At 34.1% G+C, this 17,828-nt stretch overlaps 1 protein-coding gene and 1 non-coding gene across 2 annotated transcripts in view; one reads left to right on the top strand and one right to left on the bottom strand.

The window, feature by feature from the left end:
* Nucleotides 1-17,828, top strand: part of LRP1B (LDL receptor related protein 1B) — a 1,901,338-nt gene that overhangs the window by 28,968 nt on the left and 1,854,542 nt on the right. The gene's annotated exons all lie outside the window — the stretch shown is intronic.
* Nucleotides 612-715, bottom strand: LOC122482380. Its single transcript, XR_006297164.1, has one exon. It is a non-coding gene; the product is annotated as a small nucleolar RNA U13 (small nucleolar RNA).

Genomic DNA, 17,828 nt, shown 5'->3' with positions numbered 1-17,828 from the left:
ACCAGAAGAATCATCAACGGTTTATCAACAGTATATATACACACATACACACACACACATACTGACATATATTATATATATAAAACAGGTTTTATATTTGAGTATATATAAGACTATGTCTAACATATGCTTTATATCAAAATGTGTGTAACATATGCAGAGATAGACATGCTAACATGTTGTGTATTCCAATTTTATGAAATACAAATGTGGCAATTTCAATTTAAATCATGTAGATAACCTATGTAACTTAGATGTTACCTAGACTTCTCCCAAAGGAATGACTTATGTTCCTTAGTGAATGAATATGAAGTGACATTTGAGAAGGTCCAGTTGCCAGCCTACTTCTGAGGAGATCTAGCCTGGCTGTCCACATCACCGAAGCAGTCACCACTGTTTGAAAATGAATCAGACTACACTGCCCCTTTATACCTTTAAATACAAATCCTGCAGCCCATTAGCTCACCCACTTCCCTTCCCAAGTTCATAAGCCAGGTGCCCTCCCCAACACCCCCCCCCCAAATTTTTTTTAAACCTATTTAGTTCAAATAGGGTAAGAATAATTTTAAAATAAGTTTACCTATGGAAATTACTTTTTTTTCCCAAGTTCACATCAGATGGGTAATGTGCCGAGGTCATAACAAGGTTTGAGGGAAGCACATGTCACACAACAGCGTGAACACCCAATCTTCACGCTTATGAACTGTAAAAGGATCCTGCGGTTTACTCTTATTAGTAATTTCCTATCTCTTCCCTCCTCTCTTCCTCTCTCCTTTCACCCTTGAGTCCCACTGTCCTCAAAGCAAAAGTAAAGAAGAAATGTGTGGTGGTGGGACAGTGAGTCCTTATAAGAGGAAGGCTAAATTGGAAATAGCTTACAAAGGACCAAAACCCATCTCAAACTATCAGTTTAATTTTATAATTATGTTGCAGAATCATTAAAGAAGCTTGGTTATTACCATCAAGATTTCTTTTCTGGTTTACAAGGTGAGGGGTTAATGACTCATTTACTGAGGTATGCAGTTTTCTTTCATTTTTCACTTACAATTATCTTCACTTGTTTTAAAATGTAATGCAGTCTCCAAAATGTATTGTAGTTCTTCATTATTTCTGTCAATTAAACTTTCTAAATCATAGCTTTAAAATGAATCACAAATAAGAATTAATAGATTTCAATTGCTGAATGCCCACTTCCTGGACGAAATGAATGGGGCAGATTTACTTTTGAAAATCTGTTTTCCATAGCAGCTGGAGCATGAGGGCACAGCAGATGTTAGTCTCTAAAAAGCTAGTATTCACTTTGGAAATGGACTCTGGATGTCGGTGTTGTCTTTCTCCATGGAATGATGTTTGTTGATAGAGCAATGTTGATGCTAATATATTTTTGGCTGAAGTAATGGTTACTTTACAGAGCATCTGTGTTCTGTAAGCACTTCAGTGAGATGCCTAGGTTGCCTGATATCTTAAGGCAAAGTGATGATGTAAACAGACAGTAAACTTCCTTCAAGGTTTTCATAGGTAGATCCAATTTTATATAGATAACACAAAACCAAGTGTCCTTAAATCTAGTCTAAAAAATACAATGTTCTCTACAAGGAGACATAATGTCTACAAATGTAGAAAATCTCAGTCTTAATCACTGGGGGTAACATTGTACTCATTTGCATTGTTTATGAAATTAAAGTCAACATTTTTTTTTAATGTAGGCTGCATTAGTTCTCTTGTTCACCAGACTTCATGATAATTGACATCTCTCTAACACTTATAATCCAGGTTACTATCTCGGGAGTGGTGGTATAATGAGGTTGTTGCCATAGAAACTTTGCAATCATTGACACACTTTTACTATTGGAACTTAAATGCTATGGCAAATTTAGAATTTTAAATCATTTAGAAACAGAACAAATTCTGTGGGGATAGTGTATTATTCTTTTATCTGAAATAAACCACTTAGGGAGCTAATTATTTTGAAAATTGAGGAAAGGTGCTTATTAGCACAATGGTACCATTTAAGATCTAAGGCTAAGAGAAGAATTTGGTCTAGCCAATGCAATTTGCCAATATAAATTTAGTGTCAGAAAATCCCAATGAACGTCAGTTTGATTTGGGATTGTTAATACTCAAAATAGCTTGGAACGGGGGCACCTGGGTGGCTCAGTCAGTTAAGCATCCGACTTAAGCTCGGATCATGGTCTTATGGTTCATGGGTTCAAGCCCCATATTGGGCTCTGTGCTGATAACTCAGAGCCTGGAGCCAGCTTCAGATTCTGTGTCTCCTTCTTTCTGCCCCTCCCCTGCTCACTCTCTGTCTCTCTGCCTCTCAAAAATAAACAAAAACATTTTAAAAATTTAAAAAAAAATAGCATGAAAGGTGTTTATACACACGGAATAAATAAACTTGCTAAGGAAATCTAGAAATCATAGATTGCCTGTCTTTAAACTATCAATTAATTATTAAATTTCTGTTTGAGATTTAAGCAGAAAACATTTTATCCTCCAAATCATGTTAATATTATAATCATATCTGCCTATTCTGTTAAATATGGGCTTTAGAATAAAATGGGTTTTATTGCCTTATTGAACTATACTTGCCTTATAGTCATCATTCTAAAATGCTGTTGCCAATTAGATTATAAACCCTTTGAAGGTAAAGCCCACTGGGATGGTGGCCATTAAAGGGAAAATGTAGATTAAATATCTCAGTAAGATCAAGGAACCCTGTTTCATCTGGTTTTGCACATGCATCACTGTTGAATATGAGTTTTCCACCATTATGGATTGTGGCATATGATAGAGGATTACAGTGATTGTATATTATGTACTGGATATCAGCTTGTGGTAGTCTCATTTTTATTCTATATGAATAATGTTTCCAGGCAGAAATACACTAAGTTATTGAATGAGAGCTAGTTGCCTGTACATTTATTAAATAATCATCCATATGGCAAGAGTCAACACTATGTTTAGAGGAGAAAAGTGAGTTCTAATTAAGGAAGATCTACTTGAATTAACAAAAGTGAATTCCAACTTTTCAAATTATGTGTCTTTTGAAAATTATCAGTTGTGCAGCTTGGAGTACATTTCTATTTTGTTTTCTCATTTAGCCATGACTTAGTCCATTTAGATTGCTGAGAATAATATGAGGCCCCAAGTAAATTAAGGTTGACCTCACCTCAAGGTTGATTCTATAATTTCTTTCAATATGTTATTCATCTATTTAGTCTAGCTCTACTTCTACGAGTGATAATAACGTAAAGAGCCTTTTTTTCTTTCTTTCACACACTTTGTCCCTGTTAAAGACAATTTAGCCTTTTTAACTCTATAATTCAGATTTTGTTTGTTCTGTATTTAATCTTACAATGGGGTCTTAAAACTGGAAAATGAATACATATTTGAGTGTTTTTATGATAATAGTAAAACATGTTCTCTAAACTGAAAATAAATTAAATAACCATTTTAAGAGTCCTCAGATGGGCCAGTTTCCTGTAATATCTACTTCTAAGTAATTCTTAACCCTATGGAATATTGTCAGTAATTCAAATATTTTTTAAAATTCATCAATGCATGTTGAACTATTGGAAACATTTTCCTAAATGTTCACAAATGGAATTATTCTGTTACAGAGCATCAAAGAAGAAGCACATTTTCTAGATCTGACCTCAAGCAAATTTCCTTCTTTCTTTCCCTTTGCCAGGTTGGAGTTAATATAGTGGGGTAGAGGAATATAGGCAGAAGGAGAATATCTATGTTCTCTTGGTTTGCTGATAATCTTAGAGGACTGTGTGAGAGAGCAAGATTTTTTTATAGCTTGTACTTGTTCTTGCAAAACATTAAAATGTAGAGAGCTTAGGCAAGGAAAAATATTAGACTTTGATGCTCCATTTTCAGGGACTTGTAAAAAGAAAAAGTTACACCATGTGATTTATTCTCATGACAAGATTGTAAAGAGAACAAGAAGTACAAAAACTCAATCTGTTGTTGTTACATTATTTACATTTGTACATGATGTCTTCTTTATCCTGAATGCCACATTTGAGTTCTTCAAAATGGTAATATAGAATCTTCATAAAGATTTACAGAGCCAACTTCAAACAACTAACTTCTTAATTTAATGGTAATTGTATGGTTTAAAAATGTACTTTCTTTTTGTAGCATATTTTTTTTCAATAGATAGCTCTGTGTATGCTGACATTAAATCATTTTGATGTCCTTCAAAATGCATACTAACTTACTTAAGTTTTGAAATGTGGAGATCTATTTGGCTCTACATTCAGTAACTTTAAAATTGAAAAATACCAGATATGATTTTCCAAATAATTTTTCAAATCAGTAATCTGTCTTTCAAATGTTAATTGACGATCCCCAAGTCCAAATATTATGTGAAATTAAACTGTTGCCTTCCTTTTTGCACACATTGCAGAATAAAATGTGATGCTTTCTTTATAAATACGAATGAGCTCAAATGCCTCGCTCATGTTTGAAATGGGTCAAAAGCATTTGCATGAAACATCGTGGAGCCACATCATTTTAGGGAGAATGAAGAGCTTCAAAAAGAAGTTAAGTTCGCACTAATTATTTTTTCAAATAGATACGTTTGTAGGTTTTCCTATAAAATAGGTCCTGTTTGACACTATGAATAAGAGAGCATCTCTTCCCTCACAGTGTTACATTCTGGTAGAAGAAGTGCTAGCTTGAGAAGTTCCAGCTTTGTACTAGGCAAAATAGATACAGCAAGATTTTTGGGAAAAGATTTTTATAGTGATAATCACAGCAGGCTATGGACTAGGATAATCTAATGGTCTGTCTAAACATGCACGTAAGAAATTATAATGATCAATGATTGCATTGTCACTCCCACCAATTTTTTTTAAAAAGACTTTACATCTGCTGCCTTATGTGACTTCACTCTGTGGAATAGTAACATAGAGCTCTTACATCTAAGAGTAAATTAGTTTAATACATTTAGTTTCATAGCCAGGAATCAGGTACTGAATTCTATGGTCAGGGACTTCTCTCCCATCACAGTATGAGGCTTATGGTTCATTTATTGGAACAAAAGGATTATACCATAAAGGTAATTGGTCACAGGCATAATTAATATCATATAAGATCGGAATTGGTACAAAAGGACTTTTATAGAGTACACATTATTTGGGGGTGATGTGAATAATGAAAATTATTGCTTTGCCTTGCTTGTCAAATTATGTCTCGACATTCCACTTTCCCTGTGCTCTACTTAAATCTCCTAAGTGAGATTATTTTCTGAGTAAATACTCTCTGATATCTTGTCCTAGTGTGATACAGAACAAGGTTATGTTTTTTGATTATTCCATTACTATCCCAGAAAATTGGTAAATTTCTCCCATATTATCTTTTGCATAAAATATAATTGACAGTGTCCCTGCCCTCTCATACAGGACAGTATGACTAGAACTCAATAAAAGCAGTCTATAGAGTTCTGTCAACTTTTCCAAAAGGGAAGGTGAGTATAATACAAGTGTTATTTATTTGGATTTATAAGAAATAAGTCTAGCACAGAAAGGATAGTTAAGTAGACTAAGATCTGGCATCTACACTGAATTCTAGTTACTGTCACCATGGTTTTCACAATTGCTGTTATATATGACTATTTACCAGGCATTGAATGGAACCCCAAAGTAATTTAGTATTGGATCCTAAGTGCTTGACATAGAGTAATGTCTCCCTGTTTCTTGGAGTTGGATTCTACACTTGATCTTAGCCAAAAGGCCGAGAAGCAATCTTGGAGTTGGATTCTAATCCAGAGGTGCTACATGCAATAGTTTAGCAACAAACATCTATTTTATAAACAAAACAAAACAACCCCTTCCAAACCCAACACACCTATTTTCTAATATACTTGTAAAAATGATCAAATATACAGAGTTGAAGATGTGACATTAATATATTAAATATCAAATGTTGGATGGAAGTAGAGTATATTATGCTAAGCTAAATAAGTCAGAGAAAGACAAATACCATATTATATCACTCACATGTGGAATTTAAGAAACAAAACAGAAGAACATATGCTAAGGGTGGAAAAAAAGAGATGGAGACAAATCATAAGAAACTCTTAACTATAGAGAACAAATTGATGGTTGATGGAGGGGAGGTCAGTGGGGATGGGCTTAAATGGGTGATTGGTATTAAGGAGGACACTTGTGATGAGCACTGGTTGTTATATGTAAGTGATGAATCACTGAATTGTAGTCCTAAAACCAATATTACACTATATGTTAACTAGAATTAAATAAAAACTTGAAACAAACAAAAAATAAATGTTAGCATTAGCTAAGCTCCTTTCCATTTCAAAGAAAAAATGCACATAGATAGAAGGAGGTATTTTCTGATTTTAGAATGGGTTCATTTGGAAACTGAATAACCTAAAACCCACTGGAGTACAGTTTCATGCCTGGAGATTGTAATTAACTAAGACCTGTAATACTCCTATGAGAACTTCCAGAATGTTTAAGTCATTGGTTACATCTGACTCATTTGTATGGTCACCTTAGTTGTTGCTTTGTTCTTAAATATGATGAAACAAAAATTTTAATTAAAGGATACACACATACACATGCTGCAGCTAAATGGTTGTTTGTATACTATACTAGATATTTTAAGTACTTAATGAATATTAGGGAACTATAAACTATGGAGTCTATTGAACTACTTACTCCCTTGAAATCAATTTACCCTATAATAGCAGCATATCACAGGTTCTTATTAAGGGATTTTTTTTTTAACTGTGGGGTGCTAAAGAGGATGCTATAGCATAATACACATTTGGTAACTTATACTCCTGTGCATTGCTTCACATCTTGCTAAAAACATATACACATCCCATTGCAAGTAAGGTCTAAAATATAGGGGTCCATCTGCTGATTTTAAAAAAGACTTTTTATATATTCATATGGCATCTATTTTTTTGTTGTTTGCTCTGAACAGAAGACTCTTTTCCCATTTTAGTCAACATTTTACAGTTTGAAATTAACACATTGCTTACCTAACTGTAGTACCTAAAGTGTGGCTAATTGGGTCAATTCACGTAAATTCTACAAATATTCACTGCACTTTAGTGGCATTTAGGTGTAAATAAGGTAGAAAAAATATGACTTCCCATGAAATCTTTATTAAATTCCTTCCTGAACTATTCTCTTCTGTATTCAATTATCTATTCACTTATAGAATCCCCAAATACTGGCATTGCAAGGCAACTTATTCACTTTAAATTGTAGTATATTTTGTATTAATTTATTCTAAACTAATAATATAATATTAACTAGTAATATTATAGCCTAAAATAAGCAGGCTGAATGATATATTTTGAATTTACTTTCTATGCCTGTTGGGCTGATAATTCTTTTTGCTAACAGTCCTGTTGCTTAAGTACATTTTAGTATTTTACAACAGCACAAGGTCAAGTGGTCCCTCATAATGTCAATCTTGCATATTCTGTGACCATCTTAAACTTTAGTTTATCTTTGTGGGCCCCAGATAAAGCTGGGCTCAACAGTGAAGCCAACTTTAAGCATGAAGTCATAATCAAGGAGACACCAGCCAGACAGCCAAAAATTATTGAAAAGCTTTAAATAATACCTGTTTCTTAAGAAATTATAAAAGAATTGCCTTGCCTGCACCATATCTTCTTGAGAGTCACTTTCAAATGCTTCCTGCTTCCTTTGTAGAAAGTAATTACTTGCATGACACCTGCTCTGTAACTCTGTCTCCTTTCTTGTGCTAAACTCTCCAAACATGTTCTGTCTTTCATCTGGCCAAAATACAGGGTTAGTTTTCCCCACACCCCTGCACTGCCAGCATGCATCATAAAGCACATACCTTCCAGGGCACCTGCATGGCTCAGTTGGTTGGTTAAGCATCTGACTTTGGCTCAGGTCATGATCTCGTGGTCTGTGGGGTGGAGCCCCTTGTCGGCCTCTGTGCTGACAGCTCAGAGCTTGGATCCTGCTTCAGATTCTGTATCTCCCTCTCTCTCTGCCCCTCCCTGCTTGCACTCTCTCTCTCCCCCTCTCTCTCAAAAATAAAATAAAACATTAAAAAATTAAACAACAACAACAACAACAACAACAACAACAACAACAAAGCACACAACCTTTCTGGATTTGTGCTTTACTAACCCCATTAGTTCCTTTCTATATTCACTATCTTGCCTTTCTGGCTTTTCTAGTTCTGTGATTCACATATTCAATGGATATGTGACAGTGGGAAGAGGGGAAATTTTTCAATGCTATATTTTGTTTTACCTTTACATTTAATAGCGTGGCTTTTTTTTCAAGAGCTTCTTGTTCTTAAAAAGGGAATGACCTATACTAACTGTCCATTCGTTGCACCTGATTTAGTATACCAAAGTGGGATGAAGAATAATTTTATGTAATGGCTTCCAAAAGGTATTATTTCTTATATTCTGGGTTCAATAAAAGTGATTCTGCTCTCAAGGAACTTAATAAACAGCTGACTAGTGACTGGGGAAAGAGAGAAAGAGAAATTGTTCTTGTTTTCATGAAGTTTGTGGTCTACTAGGAAAGATAATATATGTATTACAATTAGCAATAGTGAGTTATAATTACTGCAGGAAATATGTAGACATAGTGACAAAATGAAGAGGGCATTCAGAGAAGTTCTGATTTGGATGAGGGAAAAATTTGAGTTATCCCTTATGGAATATGAAAATGTAAGACAGGATTTGGAGATGATGGGAACAATGGAACATGGATTTGTAGATGGGCAACCACACACAGTCCATATAAATGGCCTCTGTTCTTTTTGGTGATTTTAGTATTATTAGAGTATACAGAGTTTAGTTTACAACTGAATTTTCTTATACATGTTTTCAAAATAAATGTAGAAAATAACTATGATAGTTTTGGTAGGAACACAATGTATGTCCAGAAATCCACAAGAACAACTGAACATATAATTATTCAGATTAAAAATTGCTGTTAATACTTGTTTGTTAATATTTGTTGAAAACAATTGTATTTACCATCTCCTGTATACATAGCTATGCATATATAGACTATTTTTTCACTAGCCTGTGTGTTTAAACCTCCTGAAGCTATAGAATTTGTAAAATTCCTTGGGGCGCCTGGGTGGCACAGTCGGTTAAGCGTCCGACTTCAGCCAGGTCACGATCTCGTGGTCCGTGAGTTCGAGCCCCGCGTCGGGCTCTGGGCTGATGGCTCGGAGCCTGGAGCCTGTTTCCGATTCTGTGTCTCCCTCTCTCTCTGCCCCTCCCCCGTTCATGCTCTGTCTCTCTCTGTCCCAAAAATAAATTTAAAAAACTTCGAAAAAAATTAAAAAAAAAAAGAATTTGTAAAATTCCTATACAGAAAAGACAGAGGACTTTACAAATTTGTCCCAACTCTCAGAGGAGTCAGATTGCATTTTTTAATCCACTTCATGATTGTTTATGCTTCTATACCCAAAGGTCATTGGACTTTCCTTCTTGTAATTGTGCCCACCCTATTATTTTCTAAAAATAATTTTTATTAAGGTATTTTCTCACAAAGTTATGAACCTTAAAGACAACACTGAGAAAAGTACCTAAGTATGTGTCATTATCAGGGTAAGCAAATAGATACTATGCATAATTTTTATAATACTAAAATGCCAAAAAAAATCAAAGTCTGAAACTACAAAAACTATCATTTTTCCCAATATTCAGGCTTAGTTATCAGAGAGCAAGTACTTATTTTTTAAACAATTACTAAGAATTTATTAAGTAACAGCCAAAATATTGGGCACTTTCTCAAAACATAGGGGATCCAAAGACCAGTTGCACATAACAGTTAATCTTGTTCACAGTGCCATATGCAAAGGACATTTAATTACACACAAAACAAGACACCTGGAGGAAATCAGTCTAGAGATGGTACTGGGGCTTGGTGATGACCCACATTGTTTTCATTCAGTTTCCCTTCCATCCTCAGTGTTGACTTTCATCTTTTTGCTTTTCATCTGCTTGAGGAAAGGATAAGGAAGAAAAAAGGATGGCAGAAGGGAATTTCTCAGAGTAGCTTTGACATTTTATCACTGAACAATTTTTTTTTCTAGAATCTCTCCAATAGTCTTCTAACATTTCATTGGTCACAATTAGGTGACATGCTCATTCTGAGCTGTCAGAGAGTCTGGGAAGAGAGTTTCTTTAAAGGAGACACATGCTAGTCATAACTTGCTTAGACCAATTGCATCTCATCCTTTTGGACTGAATGTGTTTTCTTCCTCAATAAAGACAGAGTTCTAATTTGAAAGAAAAAGTATCTAAGATGGACATTGGTAGCATTGTGTAGGGATAGTGAATTGGCTAGTGGCTAGTGTCTTTCATATAGAGATAGAAAGCCATACTCTCATAGCTAACTTGCAGAATTGCATCGTGAATTAAGATCTTTAGACTCAAATCCAAATATTCTCATAATACCTAAGAGGTTTTGAAGGAAAGCTTGGCTGCTTCTCGTCCCCCCTCCCCAAGGACATTATTTTCAGAGGACTTATATGTACTTTTAAAAAGTGTCATTTTCAGCTCTTAGCTAACTTCCAAAGTTCAAAACAAATAAAACCAACCTTATTCTTTATTATATGAGACATAGAGAACAGGATCCAAATGGATCACTAATAGTGCCTATCACATTGCAAAATGGTGATGGTGTGTTTTCCAACTTCACAGTGTTCTTTAAACATTTTAGCTTAACATGTAAATACTTTTGCTAAAGTCTAAAAAGTGAGCTTGCCTCTGAAAATAGAAGTGTTAGATAAATATGAAATTACATTTATACCTCATTTTAAAAACGAACAATCTTCTTATTTCGTTCTTTGCTTAAAGAACAGGTAATTACAGAAGATAATCCAGGTAATGAAAGCAGATTTTATCTACTTAGTGGTTAATCAAAAAAATAAAATGTAACCAATAAGAGAAATTTTCAAGGAAATCCATACAGAGTTGTTGGCCTTATCTATGAAATTATTGTAATTATATATTTTCTTTAAGGGAAACTTGTTGGAGTAAAACTAAAATTATTATTTTTAAATTAAGGAAGGTATTTTTATATGATTTAAAATTTGCCATATCCTGATATTTCTCTAGCTTCTAATATTAGTGTATTTTTCACACAAATGAACTGTGGTAATAGCCTAGAAACCGTATATCCACTTAAAGTCTTGAAAGGTGAAATTTTTAAGTGACAAAATTCCCCTAGAGGCTAAGAATAAGTTAGGGACAAAAATACCAAGTGGATAGTACGTTGTATTGCTAGCTCATTTTTCATTAAGTCAACTTGCATATTCTGGTTTTACAGTTCTATAGGATTCGTATAAATAATTCACACTTGGTTCAAAATGTGGAAATAATTGGTGGGAGATTATTTGTAGTATTTTTGTTTCCAACATTGAATACCTTTCCTGTAACGTGGAGTCTTGAGTATTTTTTAAAACATCAAATTCTCATGATCTTTCTTATATACAAGTATTTTCATCTCTGGGCCCACAGAACTTGTGTGATGTACAGTTTGTATGCTGTACAGTCAGTGTGATAGAGGGAAGAGGGCATAGGGTTCGAAATCAAAAAGGCTTTGCTCTTGAACAGAAACCTGAGCCTGTTTTGTCACCTGTAAAATGGTGGTGATCGTAGCTCAATTACACAGCTGTTCTGAGGATTGGAGATAACACAGGTAAAGAGTACATATCTGATCCTCATAACTTGAAATTGATCTATTATTACCCTTTACAGGTTTAGGAAACCAAGGCTTAGAATCATGTGTACAGTTGTTATTTGTAAGTAAATAATTAAAGGCATATATAAATATGATATTCAACTTTGACTTGTTTCTGACAAAGATCAATTTTTTGAATAAGCGATTAATGAAGTCATGCTTTACTTTTAATATAATACAAAAAGGCTAATTGTTCATATTTGTATATTTTCTCTTTATCCAGAAAGATGGTAAATACATCTGGCACTTTGCTTTTTTGCGACAGTAATTCACAGCTAAAAATTTTGGATATATGATGAAGCCAGTGTGATATACTAATAAAACAAGTCTGATTATGAAAGATCGGAGAAAAAAATAAACAAAACCAAAAAAGTGAAAAAACAGACACCACACCAAAAACCAAATCCTGAACCAAATCCTGTTTTCTGAAAATAGAAGTGTGGTGGTCCTCCTCTGGCCACGGTTTAGCTTTCAGGGGTTTCAGTTACCTGCAGTGAACCACGGTCCGGGAGCAGCTGATACTACTCCTGACATGTGGTTAGAAGATCATTAGTAGCTTACACTACATCACAGTGCCTGCACCACTCACCTCACTTCATCTCATCATGTAGACATTTTATCACCTCACATCATCACAAGAAGGGTGAGTACGGAACAGTAAGATATTTGAGAAAGAAAGAGAGCGACCACATTCACATAACTTCTATCACAGTACTATATATTGTTATAATTGTTCTATTTTATAATTAGTTATTGTTGTTAATCTCTTACTGTGCCTAATTTATAAACTAAACTTTATCATAGGTATATAGACATAGGAAAAAGCGTAGTATATAGAGGTTTCAGTACTTTTGATAGTTTCAGGAATCCACTGGGGGTCTTAGAACATGTCTTCTGTGGATAAGGGGTGATTACTGTACTAGATAAATATGAACCTTAATGTATCATACTGATAATTCATTTGATAACTGACTTAAAAAATATATTTTCAAACATATTGTAATTGCTTAAACAGATTAAGCTTGGCTTCTGTATGTCAGTTAAACTCACATTTATGTTTTCTTAATCAGATGCATATGTCACATTCCTCAAAAATAGTTATTGGTTCCCCACTGCCTATAGAGTGACAACTAAACTATTACATTTGAGATGCATGATAACATCCCCTCAACTCACTATTCTTTCCCCTGTCTCAGACCATATTTGTCCATGAACATATGTTCCTGTCATATGCTTCCCACCTTCTTTCCAAAGTATTTGAAAATAAGGCCTGGTCTGTTTGAGCTCATTCTCTTCCTAAAGCATCAAAGCATAGAATGCCCTTTCTTCACATACCAACCCTTCCAAATTTATTAAAATATCAAATATTTTCACAAAGCGTTTCTCAATCCTTTGAAATTTTTGTAGTTTTGTTTTTTGTTTGTTTCTTTTCAGTTGCAAGACATTTTGCATCTATGCATTTCACCATTCCTTATGTTTTACAGTTATGTCTGTCTTATACATGAATATGCAAACATTTTTAGGAAAGGCCATATTTTATAATTTCCTGTGTGTTCCACAGTATCTATCCAAGGATATTGTAGATTCTCAATAAATAATTGCAGAAAGAGCTAAAAATTAATGTAATATTGATTGCATAACTAATACTTTTATCTTCCTGGCACATTTTTTCCCTTTAAAAGAATGTAAGCTCCATGCTCTGAGGATTTGTCCATTGCATTCACTAATGTATTCCCAGTACCTAAAAAAGTTTCTGGAACATAGAAACACTCAATATTTCTTGACTGTAACAATGCATTTATCTGTATAAGTCAAATAATCATTAAACAAATATGCTATTAGGACTAATTCACCAAAAATTGATGTTTTAAAAATGCTAATAAAGTATTGAGAGACTCTGATCATCTGTGACTAAATTTTATGAGTTGAGAGTGAGTCCTGATTTAAAAGAATATTAAAAGAACTAATGGCCGAAGCACTATCCAAATCTAAGCATCAGAGGGTGTTACTAAATTATACTTTACTACACCTCAACTAGTAGAGTTTTCACTCAAATCTATGGCTTATATTAGCTGTTATAATTATGCTAATTCCTCATATACCATTTACAGTACATTGCTCAAGTTAGACCGTGTACTGAAACCAGCTGATAGTTTATATAGACTAAATGCAGTTGGTAAGATTTATTTAGGATTGATTGCTGAAACAGAAATAGATAATTATCCTAATTATATTTTTTGTGAATCATAGCTAATGTAGGTATCCTATCCTTAAATTTTAGATATCAAGCAGTATTAACTGATATCCTTGATGCAAAATTTGAAAATAGGCATGTATGAATTTTGTTCTATGAAAGTTATTTTTCAATGATTTTATATATAAATTATAGCCTTGTGTGTGTATTCAATGGTTATGTCTATCTATATTTCTATATCTATATCTATTGCCTTAAATTAAAATGTTGAGGTGCTGTGAGTTTCAAAACTGCAAGGAAAGCTATAGGAAATCTTTTAGTGAATTACTTTTGATATGTGAATAGTTACTTACTAATTTGCATGTTTCGCACAATTTGGTTTTGGTGTATATGAACGAATTTTATACACATATGTATTCTTTAGACAAAATGAGAAAAAAATAATATCTGAGTACTTAATTTTGAAACTACTTGCGTTTGTAAAAGGTCATTTCAGGCAGAAAGAGATAGTGTTCCTATAAAGTACAGCTTGCTATCTGTGTGCTAATTGAGCTTATCTCTTGCCTGAAACAGAATTATCTGTTCTTAGGCTTAAGAAAAGCTGCTATATTCAGTACAGTGGTATTTACAAAAGATCTAGCTTGGTAGACACTTTATCTTTCTGTGTGGTTCCTTGTCTTTGTTAGGCAGAAAAGAATTACATAGTATTATTCTTAATTTGCTGAAAAGGTGCGATATTTTACTAATGAAATGAAAATGATTGCTGGAATATGTTTACATGCTAATAAGTGGAAGAGACTCAGAGGGAGAAAATACCCTCTGAGTTTTGTTCTTATAATCCCTCTTTAAAGATCTGTACTGAAATAGCTTGCCCTTTTGTTGTAATTCATGTAAATAATCCTAAATATTGCATTTACATTTTCTTTTAAAATTACTGCCAAGTAAGATATGTCAAGCCTACAGAATTCTAGGTATATATGAAGCTCAGATCAAATAAAGGGTAGTTTACTGAAAGCAACATAAAAGGAAGATTATTTAAATTGCCTTCTCCCTTCTAACCTGCCATTTCTTTTTCCCCACCCCAAGTCCATAAGAAAATGTTATCTGAGATAATGGGCTAATTATCATAAACTCCTATAATCACCAGGGAATAAACATTATGGACAGTAGAAACCTAAAATAGAAAGCTACAGGGCTCTATATTACTCTCTCATTCTTGACTATCCTTATTGAAACAAGATAGCTGTTATTACCCAACAAGAGAACCAGCCTTGAGCTTAACCAAACTAATGAGAGGTCAACACCCTCTTGAAATGTGGAAAATCACAGAAGAGTAATTAATCAGATTGGGCAAGAGGGGAAGAGAAGAGATAGAAAAAAATATTTCACAAAGGCAAAAAAAAAAAAAAAAGAATAGGGGAATTAAAAGGAAATGGCTTTCTTGATGACAATGAGATTTTAAACTTTGTTACATAAATACGACGTTGTATCCAATCTTGTCTATACTACCTAATATGTAGGGTTGACAGATGAAATATGAGATACCCAGTCAAATTTGAATTTCAGATAAGTATTTGTTGTATCTGAAGCTCAAATTTAGCTGAGAGTCATGCATTTTCATTTCTTAAGTCTAGAACCCTATCTGAAGACACATTGTTTTTTTGTAAAATGTTCTGATGTTTTCTTTATAACTCCACGACCAAGGGGAAAGTGCCACTGCTAGATCCATTTCTAAAGGCCCTAAGTGTGTCTATTTCTAAGAACTAACATCTCTTTTTCAGTTATGTCATGTGAAGATGTTGAATAATAGCATTACATTTTCACCCTTGGAAAATGACACATTTTGGCTCTTGCTGAGATACTTCTGAACACATTAAGTACCGTATTAGTTACCTAAGGGATCCTATTTTGATGCAACTTTTTATTTCCTTAGCATTCAGATCACGTGTAATAGGTTAAAGGGTAACTAATAGCATTGCCACTGAGTGAGGACTGCAGGACAGATCCAATCAGCCAGTGGCTTGTGGACATGTATGACCAAAGGTCCAGAGGAGGGCAATGCACTCCAGTGACTTCAGGCCTGTCCTGGATAACTGTCCAATCACAATTTACCCATAGTATTATATTTACATCGACTATACTCAGATACAATTTGAGGTATTGAATGTATGAGTTAAATTAATAATAGAAGTCACGTTAATTTGGGCATTGCAAAATGGCCAACCTGCAGCCTCAGTGCATGTGGGCAAGCTATAAGAAACACACAAAGATGGACATCTCTCCCAGGTACTTTATTAACAAGAAAGTATATGAATGATAAGATGTCCTAAGATATATAAACATGTAAATATGTAGCATACGACAGAGAAAATGATTTTTACTTGTGTGCTTTAAGTTTACATATAATGATTGTATGCCTGGAGCACAAAAAATACTCTTAAAATTTTTCTTTACTGCCTAACTCAGTTCCTGGGTCTTTATAAACACACCGTAAATTACTTATTGAATGAATAGATACATTTCCTGCCTTCAGTGAGTTCATAGTCCAGTGGAGCAGATGGATATAGAAAGGCATAAAAATAGTCTTACTGGTGTCATGCTAATATGGGAGAAATGATGAGGCACATATAATCCATCCATGTAGGATGCCCAAAAGGCATCTTGAGAAAATTGATCTTTGAACTAAGTGGAGTTATTGAAGGAAAAATAGGTGAAAAGGATGGAGAGGATGTAGAGAGAGTTTATGGGCACAGGGCTGGATGTGAGAAGTCCTGTAAATGTTGTGAACTTCACTGAAGTAAATACTTCTGAGGTATAAATTTTAATGCAGAAAGGACAAAAAATCGAAGCCAAAAGCTTGGAGGGCCTCATTTTATGTCATACTAAAGAGCTTGGACTTTATTCTATAAACCGCTGGGAATCACTGACAGATTTTAAGCAGGGCCTAAAAAGGTCAGATGTGCAGTTTAGTTGGAGCATTTTGCCAATTATGTGGAGAATAGATCTGAAAAGGGCCAAATTGCGGCAAGAGGATCAGGAAAGTAACTAGGAGACTAATCAAAGATCAAATGTTTGGGAAAGTTATTGGTAAAAGTAGTTGGTTGAGGGAGGAAGTACTCAGGTTGAAGAAATATAAAGTGAATTTAGAAGAGCTTGTTGATCAGTTCAATGCATAAATAAGGAGTGCAGATATGTCTAGCAACAAGTTGTATATATGACTGTGAATACAGTAAGTGGGAGAAGTCTTAAGTTGGAACAAGTGAATTGAGGTCCATCCACTTAGAGATAAACTCCTGAATGTGTATGGGATCACCCTGAAGACTGAGCATGAGTCTTCAAGAAATGGAAGATGAGAGAATGTCAAAATTGAAAGTTCAGGTTGGGGAAAAGGAGGAGGAGGAAGAGGAAGAGGGTAAAGAGGAAAAGGAGGACATAATGATCAGAGAGGAGAGAGGGAAAATAGAATAGTGTGAATCATGAAAACAGGAATATAAAAAAAATTGAATAATGTGCCAAATAGAGCACAGAGATTCTAAAAGACATATCTCCATCCACATCTTTTTCAGAATATCTTTATAACACAAAACTTAACATAGCTTCATTTAATTTTCTCACCCTTGTTTGGAGAGAACAGATTTTAAATTAGAAAGGTGCTTATCCCAGACTAGTCATGACATTTGATAAAGATTTTTTACCCTGTTTAATGTACAGTCTAGGAAAATTTCATTATGAACTGATTAGAATTTAAATGATACCTGTTTTAAAACATCTTTTCATACTGCATATATTTATAGGACAGATTATTCAAGTTCCTAAGTCTATCAGGAAATTAATTTACAGTTTAAAGTGAACTAAATATATACTGTGTGTGCATCTAAATTCCTCAAGAG

Source organism: Prionailurus bengalensis, chromosome C1, assembly GCF_016509475.1.
Source record: "Prionailurus bengalensis isolate Pbe53 chromosome C1, Fcat_Pben_1.1_paternal_pri, whole genome shotgun sequence".
NCBI lineage: Eukaryota > Metazoa > Chordata > Mammalia > Carnivora > Felidae > Prionailurus > Prionailurus bengalensis.
Note: the sequence above shows the minus strand (reverse complement) of the source record. Positions and strands in the feature narration are given on the sequence as shown.